The following is a 9,622-nucleotide window of genomic DNA, read 5'->3' as shown; positions in this document are numbered from 1 at the left end:
TGGGTGGACTGAGCAATAAGCAGCATTTAAAGAAAAGCCAACCTTGACAATTATTCAAATGTACCAGATGGTGCCCCATTCTTGCTACTATCAGTATTTAACGTTGCTGTATTAAATTAGTGTGTTTTCTTTCTAGGGATTTCTTGAAACAAAATAAGGTTTCAGAGGGCATGAGCAATATGTGCCTGCTTCCATCACTTTTGGAAGCTGTTCCGATACCACGGCAACCAGAAATTTTTAATTACCCGAGAGAGCCCTGCTTTTCATCCCTTTGGGACCAGCATCCTAGCTCTGGGTTGCTAGTTATTAACTGCAGCAAGAGAGGAGGAAGTAGGGGACATCCTTGCTAGTTCATCAGCGTGGTTTCCTCGGACAGTTCCACCCAAATCTGGACATTTACACCATAATTTCAGGTCAAATTAGGGAACTTCTGCAGAAATGGCTACCCCCACAAAGTGGGATTGGAGCAACCAGAGTGTGTTCTGGGTAGAATAACCTTTGGGCCACAGGAGCTTCGTAGAAGGTTATGGTGTGACAGAATAGAGAGAACAAGGGCTTTGGAGTCAGACAGATCTGGGACGGAATCCTCCATCTGCTGCCCACTGCCTGGGTGACACTGGGCAAGCTACTGAACTTCTCTGTTACAAAAGGCAGTTAGTAGAAAGCAACAAGATTTTTTTTCTAGGCTTATCGTGTGCTGGAAATGTTTGTAGAGCACCAGGCACGGGATCCAAGCTCTCCATTCACTCTGTCATACTTATGGATGTGGATACCTGCAGCATTTGTTAAAAATACAGATATTTCCCCTCTAGTGATTCAGATGTCACAAGCCCAGGGTGAATAAACCATAAACCAGGGTGAATATTCCATAATTACCTGCCTCTGGGGAACCTGTATGCCCTAAGGAGTTCCCGTTGCCCCCCAGGTGATTATTACTGTCAAGCAAGCTTAGGAATCCCCGCACCACCAGTTATTTCGCAACGTCATGCCCACTGCTGTGTCAGTGCTGTTCCGCTCCTTCCTGCCACCCCGCAGCACTACCACAGGGTGCCGCCCTTATGGAGTCTGCCCACTTTCTTCCACCAAAGAGAATTCCCTGCACTTTCTCCTCCACTTCCCTCCTCCCATCTTCACTCCTCAGTCAACCTGCTCTCCGCCATCTGTCAAGTTGGAAAGGCCCGAGTGGATAGATTCATGTGAAGGCTTTGAACTGAAAATGACTTACTGAGTTACGCAGGCCAGGGATTTTTTCATATTAAGTGGCACAAACTCAAGAAATTCATCCTAAATAATAGCAGCACTGGTCCGGTGGGAGATGTTTTGAGAAGAGGGATTTCTCAATTCCTGCCATTGCCTACTTGCTGATTCATCTACATGTGTGTAAGAATCACCACAGAGCTTGTTAAAATGCAGATTCTGCTATTATACACTGGTGCTACAGTGGGGCCTGAGACTCGGCATTTCTAAAAAGCTTCTGGGTAACCCCATGCTGGTGGGCCAAGGACATTCTGTGTGTCAAGGGATGGGTAATGGTGAAGAAAAGACCTACATCCCCAAATGCTTGGAAATTTACCAACACCTAGAGACTAACATGATCATGAATGTCTAGAGTCTCTTAGTAAAGCACCACAAGATAGGCCTGTTACCAGACACACACAACCCACAAACACCAGGTAAGAACTTTTCAACACCTTTAACAACTTAAACATCATTACTTTCCATGTGGGAACATTTCCACAGAGAAATGACAACTAAGAGCTCCCACGTTTATTGTAAAAGCATTTATTATTATGCAGTTATTTCAAAAATTACATCTCAGTAATCATAAAAGGTAAGTAGAGGTAAATGCGCTTGCTTTACACATGACAGACAATACAAGAACACCAAAGTAACTGTTGACAGAGCCAGCCCTCCTGGAACAAAGAAATTTCCATTCACCGGTGTGGCACAGTCAGCTCCACAAATGTAAAGGGTTTTGAAAACATTCAACGGGCTACTGCTGTTAATGTCCTGGAGGAGGTTATAGCACAGTGTGAAACAATAGAATATGAAATGTGAGAGCTGGGGACAATGGAACATGGTCATGGCGTTGTGGAATTTGAGCAGTAACCTATTTGTAAATCTGGAAGGTCTCTGCAAAGCAGCCATTGACTGGTCTAAAAGGTCGGACAGTCCAAACTCCTTAAGCATGATTATCTTTTGGAAGACAAGCTCCACCTTGGGTGTGTGAGGATGATGCTTCTAGGGACACTGATATCCAGGGTTACAAACATATCACTTGACCCTTTGGCTCCACACATCACCTAGGAAAGCCAGCTTTGGCACTTGCACAGATGCAAAACCTCTTCCTAGGGCAGCTGGAACTTCTTGGAACAACATGGCAATGTTGGTTTACAACCCATTTAAAACTGCCACCACTCTCCAGAGGACCCCAACTACGGCCCTGATCTGGAGCCCACACTGCCTCTTCCCCAGAAAGCTTTCGTCCTCTCCCTGGAAACCTGGCTTTTTAGGCTCCAGCTGCTGAGCTACCAGACAGAGGAAAACAGCATCAAGCAATGTCAGGCAGAAATTTTCACTGTGTGTGCAGTTCTGCTGATGCTGGTAGGAAGATAATGTTATATCAACCTTGCACAAGGCTAGCCTTCATATGCTCCCACTCATTAGATTTTAACCTCTAGTGACTTTTTGAATGAGAAAAGACAAAGGAGTAGCCTTTTCGCTGCTGAGGTTGGGACAAAATGGGATACTTGTATAGTTTATCTCTGGTATTAAACGTATCACTCAGATTTATTTTCCTTTTGTGTTTTAGCTTTTGATTCACTTATAACACACATACAGGGAAGTACACAAATCACTATGTATGAACAGCTCAGCAAATATTCACATACTGACCACATCCTTTGACTGAGCACCCAAACAGGAAATGGAGCACTGCAGCTCCCAGAAGTCCCCTTTGCGTCCCCTTTCAGTCACTATATCCTCCCCAGAATGGCTGCCATGACTTTTAATACTCCATAGATTAGTTTGGTATATTTTCAAACATTAAATAAAATTCTAAAAACTGACTTATTTTTGAAACATGAAATTAAAAGGTAATAATATTAATAGCAAATTTTCAAGTTGGTGTTTTATGGTAATTTGAGAGTCCTAAAATTAAAGTATCTCATTTAGTCCAGTCCAATAGCTATGGACTGGACTGCCTCTCCCCCAAATTCATATGTTGAAATCCTAACCACCAAAGTGGCTGTATTTCTCAGGGCTTTTAGGAGATAATTAAGGTTAAATGAGGTCATGAGGGTGGAGCTACACAGTAAGAAGGCTACAGAAGGCTACTACCAGCAAGCCAGGAAGAGAGGGCTCACCAGGACCTAAATCACCCAGCACCTTGATCTTGGACTTCCTACCCTCCAGAACTATGAGAACTAAATTTCTGTTGGTTAAGCCACCTAGTCTGTGGTGCTTTGTTATGGCAGCCTGACCTAATACATCAATTTTCTTTAAAATGTATTTCACTTTTTTCAGTAATAAGTTTATCACTGAAAACCAGCCTTTACATTTCAAAATAATGCATTGGTTTTTTTCAGTATTAATAGAAGTTGGCACACAAAATGAATTTACTACTGCCCAGTAAGAAAAGTACGTTTCTTAGGTAAACATAAGGAGACCTGTGCACTAAGTGCTGGGGTGCAAAGACAAAAAGGCAAGATCTCTCGTCTATGAAATTCACAGTTTACTTGGTAAGTTCAATCATTCCAAGTCAACAGCAGATATTAAATGGCATCACTAATGTAGGTTTAGGTGCCCTGACTTCGAAGTAATGCAATAAAACCCTGTCCTTGCCACTGCCTTTGAAATCAGGGTGGTAGCTGCAGCCCCTCCCACTAAAAGTAGACATCCAACACATGTTGATTAAAGAGGTGGCTGGAGGATTTTGAAGTGCAGCTGGAGGGAGAGAGGTGCCAAGAGGTGGCTCTCTTTAATTAACAGTCTGTTGGGAAGAATCAGGCTCTTAGTGGAATCACCCATAGTACCCAAAGGGAGTGCAGTGATTCTATTTGCAAGCCAGTGTGATGAGAAGTGTTTCTACTGAGTCATATTTTCAAAAGCCATCGTTTTCCCCTCCTGTAAACAAATGCCAATTAATGTGTAGGATGTGACTTTCTTAGAGTCGAATAAAAATAACACAGCAACCGGGTGGCATGCAATTTGCCACTTGTGCTTTTAATTTACAAACCTATTGCGTGCCACTTGTGTCGTCAAAGAAATAAGAAATAATTAGAAAGGTAGACTAACAGGGAAAATAAGATGTTTGTGATATCTGGGTCCTCCTCATAGCTCAGAAGGCACTGTTTGTTATATTGCATTCAAATATAAAACAAATGATCTGTCTCCAACATAAACTATTTAGACTGAACACCAGCCAAATGAAAGCAGCTGCCACTAGATTAAAAAGTCATTTTCTCAGCCAACTCAGATTAAAAAAGAAACATTTTATGAACATATTTCTTCAACTCAAGCAGATTTTTATTATTCTGTGTTTCAGCTGCACATAAAAATAAAAACAGCATCTCCTGGCATGACCATTTTTCAGAAATTTAATTTCAGATAAACAGATGGTGCTAAACTAAAAATATTAGTAGGATATCATCTGTAAAATTCAAATCATTTTAGTATACGTTGCCTTTAGTCTTTTTTTTAAACAAAGAAGTTTCTTTTTCTAAATCTGTCACACCAAAATATAGCTAATATTCATTTTCAAGGATATTTAACAAGGGTCTCATGTCCCCCATCTCTAGGGGTTCTTGACAAGAAATAGAATATACTGTTCCTTCTTCACTTCAGGGCCTGGAGATAAATCTGGATAAAATTTTAAAGGCTGCAAATTGAAATTAGAATTCTCTTTACTAGTTGATTTACTTGCTGTTCAAGGCTTGGGCACATTTTGTGCACCTGGGGGGCCAAGTTCTACTCAGTCAACGTCAGTAAAATGAAAGGAAGCAGCAAAGGAGAAAAGGACTGGCACAGCAAACAGCTGAAAGATGGGTTTCCCAACTTCCATTAGTTACTAAAACAAAAAGTCAAGGCAGTCCCTCCAACCACTCAGTGAAAGTTCTCACCCAGGACCAACAGCTACAGCAATTCTGGGGACCAACCAAAGGTCCAACTGATTCAAAGCATAGATTGGATTAGACTACATTTCATCACGTACAGTCTAACCACACAGCATAAATCACATCAAACCACATGAAATTACCAATATTCAACCAGTTTAGACCATCATATATTTCAATCTAATACGAAGACTGCTTCCCAAGAACACCTCATTTCTAACTTTGCCCATAGTACAAATCAAAAACATTATTCAATATGTGTCAGATCACATAAGAGGGGCTTGACTCTTTTTCGGCTGCTTCCTTGTCCTTAAAAAACTATTCTTTTCCTCACCGGTCTAATCATATCTAATTCTCTAACAGAACAGAGCTTTTCCACCAAAGCTGTGGACACCTTTGGACTTTGTGCACAGGCTTCTGGGGGCCAGTGAAAACTTAGAAATTGTATACATAATTGCTTGTGAATTTTAGAGTAGGGATTGGGCAAGAGAAGTTAGTCCACAATATTTACCAGCTTTAAGAGAAAACAGTGGATCAAAATTGTTAGGTAGCTGCTCAAAAATCCTGTCTTGTCCCTGAAAACTCTAGCCCACATTAATCTCACTCTAGAAGCAGTTCTGAAAGACTTAATGTACTTAAACATAAACTGGTTCACATGCTACTGACTGGTTTGAGAAATGAATGAATGTTCTTATAGATCAGATAGAAAGTTCCAAGAGGCATAGTTCTTTTATGCCTTTTGTGTTTCTCCTTAGTTTCTAGCACAAGGGTTTAATCTTACAGGTTAGTTAAAAATTTTTGTTAACAAATAACATGCATCATTGCTCCTTAAAATTATTTTTAAAAATTGAGTTTTCTAGTGAAAATTCATCTACCATCACATATTTCTACATTTCTATAGTTTATAATTGGATTTGATTATTGTTCACAGTAATTATTTTATGTGTAAAAATAACAATAAAAATATGTCAAAAATTATTCAAAAAACATAATTGAGAGCAAATCTGATATCAAAAGTCTATTGTGATATATGCTAAAGTACATAAAAATTTGAGTCTACTCCTGCTGCCATCAGCATGCATAATTATGAGTTAAGTGGTTCAGATAAGTAGACAGCTTTGGCATTATTTTTCTGGGAAATAGAAGGCAAAGCCCTATTTGGAAATACGGTGGTAGCCTTAAAGGAATCTTTTAAAATTATGTATATATATGTATAATTTTCATGGATTTATACTACCTTAGATGAGTGATTCTTTAAGGCAAGGTTTTTCAACCTTGGTACTACTGGTACTTTGGACCAGATAATTCTTTGCTGGGGGCTGTCTTGTGCACTGTAGGGTATTTAATGGCATCCCTGGCCTTCACCCAGGAAATGCCACTAGCAAGCCCTCCTCCAGTCAGGACAATTGAATAGGTCTCCACTCATTGCCAAATGTCAGGAGGGGGCAAAATAACCCCCAGCTAAGACTTGAGATTTCTTTAAGGTCTTTAGTCAGTAGCCAACCTATCCCATGTGTTTCTCCTTATTGCATGAAGGGGACAGCCTCACTGGAAATAATGAAGTATTTCCTCAAAGGTTTTGGGTTACAGTTGTCAGATTTAGCAAATTAAAAATAGAAGATGCCCAATTAAATTTGAATTTCAGATAACAGCAAATAATTTTTAATTAATTTTTTTTCCTTTTTCAGTTTTATTAGGTAGAATTATTACAGTTTGACTGTACATATACATACTGCATATAAATACATATGTACAATATCCTGCAGATGTTTTTTAGTTTACACATTATGTACTGACAATTGTTTCTAAGAATAGATTAGAGCTTTAGCTTTTTAATAATTTTTTTATTTTTAAATTTTTTGGCAGGGAGGTAATTAAGTTTTTTTAATGGAAGTACCTGGGGATTAAACCCAGGACCTTGTGCGTGTTAAGCAGCTGCTCTACCACTGAGCTATATCTTCTCCCAACAACAAATAATATTTTAGTATAAACCTGTCCCAAATATTGCAGAGTGTTTAATCTGGCAACTTTATTTCCAGTGAAGTACTAATATCATAAATAAATGACTACAAATAAATAAATTGCTAATTCATGACAGGGGAAAAACAGGATTAAACAGTTACTGTGACTCTTTTCTACTCTTATGCTGTACTGAAGTGATGGAAACTGGGTTGTGTTGCAAATAAATCATTTTGTTGTTGTTAAAAAAAAAATAGTTCAGAGTCAGTGGGTTATAGTGAAAACAGCACATACTTTGGAGCCAGGCAGCTTTGAGTTGGAACCTGATAATGTCACTTTTGAGATGTGCCTTTGACAAGTTAACTTCTCTGAATTTCCACTTCCTTTTTTATGAAAAAAAAAAAAAAAAAAAAAGGTCGGGAGTGGGAGAGGGGATTATAATTCTTTTATTGAGTAGATATGTGAGTCTATGGTGAAGTGGGGTATCTCTTTAAAGATGAAGTGAATAATATATAACGTTGCAAGCACTTGGCACTCTCTGGATGTGTGGGGCTGGTGACCAAGGGCTCTAACAGGCGGTAGACAGGACATTCTTCTGGCACTGCCCCTACCCTAGACGTAATCTAATAGGCTTCAGGCAGCACCTGCCGGGAGGCAAAAGAGGGAGCTGAGCAGACTGAGAGGTTTCCGGTTCTCTCATAGCCGCCTGTCACGCCTGACCAATAATAGCTGAACAACCCACTCAGGCCCCCCGCCCCCGAATAGGGCTGGGAGCAGTACTGAGCAGAGAGGCGTGCAAAACCGAGAAAGAGAGCCACAGCCTGACACTTGTAGGGCTATGGTGTTCAACTTCTAAAATGCTCTTCTCAAAAGAGCTTTTCACTCGAATTTTTCACCTTGCAATTGGACTGGTAGTGTAGAAAATATATTAAGCTTTAAAAAAAAAAATACTTTATCTCTATCTCTTCATCTGCAAAAGGAAGGGGTGGGGCAAGCGAACACTAACATTCATTCCAGGTTTGAAAAATTATATGATTCCTCCCTTCAAAGGCTGATTGAAGTCTCAGCTCCTCCTAAAGGCTTCTGCTCTGGAAAGCCTGCCAGCACTCATCGCTCCCTTAGCTTTTACTGTCTCTACCATCCATTAAAGCAAACAATCTATCATGAGCTACTTCATATTTTAAAGGATTATATTACCTAAATAATGTATGCAGAATAATAAAACAAAATATCTATGTATCTACTGCTCAATGGAAGAAATAATGTTACCAATGTTTTCAGGGTCCCTATCAGCATCCCCCAGCAGTAATCACCATCTTGAAATTTGTTAATTATGTATCCTCTTCTTATTACTGCCTTGCTTTTTTAAATAGTTTTACAACACATATATCTATTCCTAAAGAATACTGTATAGAGTTGCTTGCTTTTTTGCTCATATTGTTTTGTTTTGTTTTTTTTTTAATGGGGAGGAGGTAATTAGGTTTCTTCATTGATTTCCGCTTGGAGGAGGTACTGGGGGATTGAACCCATGACCTCTTGGGTGCTGAGCATGTGGTCTACCACTTGAGCTATACCCTCCTCCAAGAGCTGCTAGCTTTTGAATGTTATATGTGTGTATGCTTTCATGCTCTATATTCTGGGACTTCTTTTACTCATTAGTATATGTGTGAGACTCACCCATGTTGAGGGGTGAAATTCTAATTCAATCATGGTCACTAATCTACTGTATTCCACTGCATGAATATATTACCATTTATTTATTCATTATTCTGTCAGTGGACCATAGGGTTGTTTCCAGTTTACTGCTATTTTGAATAACGTTGTGGTGGCCATTTTTTATGTCTCCTGGTGCACACAGACCAGAGTTTCTTTAGAGAATAGCAGTAAGGCTATGGGATAGGTGCATCTTCACTTTTCTAGATGATGCCAAATTGTTTTCCAAAGAGGTTTACCAATTTACATCCTAATCAGCAGAACATCAGTTCTCCATGCTGCATGTCTTCCACACTGGGTATTGTGAAAGCAAATAAAAATTATTTTCTCTTCTGATAGTGGGCAAAGAGACCATTTTCCCACTCACCCCTTTTCTTAGAGTGTTTCCCAAAACGTAAGGACACAGTGAATCTGAGTCCTTACTCTAACCTTTGGAATAGAGAGAAATCTCTCTAGGGATTAAGCCCAGGCTCCAGTTTTTACAACACAGTTATCTCCAAGGCCAGGACCAAATAGTCTTTAGATGTGTAAATATGCATACCTCTGGAATTAGCTAAGGGCTCTCTCGAAGGGTGGGTAGGAGACCTTGGGAAGGCACAGTCCTTTGTCTCTCTGGGAGGTAAGAGAAGTCATTGTTTTTTCTTCTGCTTTGCTTTATAAATTACGTGAGATTTTGTCCTAATCTTGTAGTCTTTTGGGTGGACTATCTGCGTTATGTGTTTTCTATCTCTTCTATATCAGTACAGAGGAGGCCTTGCTGGCAGGATTGTTCTGTTTCTCCAATATAATTAAAATCCATAATTTAAATAATTTTTTAAATTTTGGAATAAATTTAT

This window comes from Camelus ferus, chromosome X (genome assembly GCF_009834535.1).
Source record: "Camelus ferus isolate YT-003-E chromosome X, BCGSAC_Cfer_1.0, whole genome shotgun sequence".
NCBI lineage: Eukaryota > Metazoa > Chordata > Mammalia > Artiodactyla > Camelidae > Camelus > Camelus ferus.
This window is presented reverse-complemented; position numbering follows the sequence as displayed.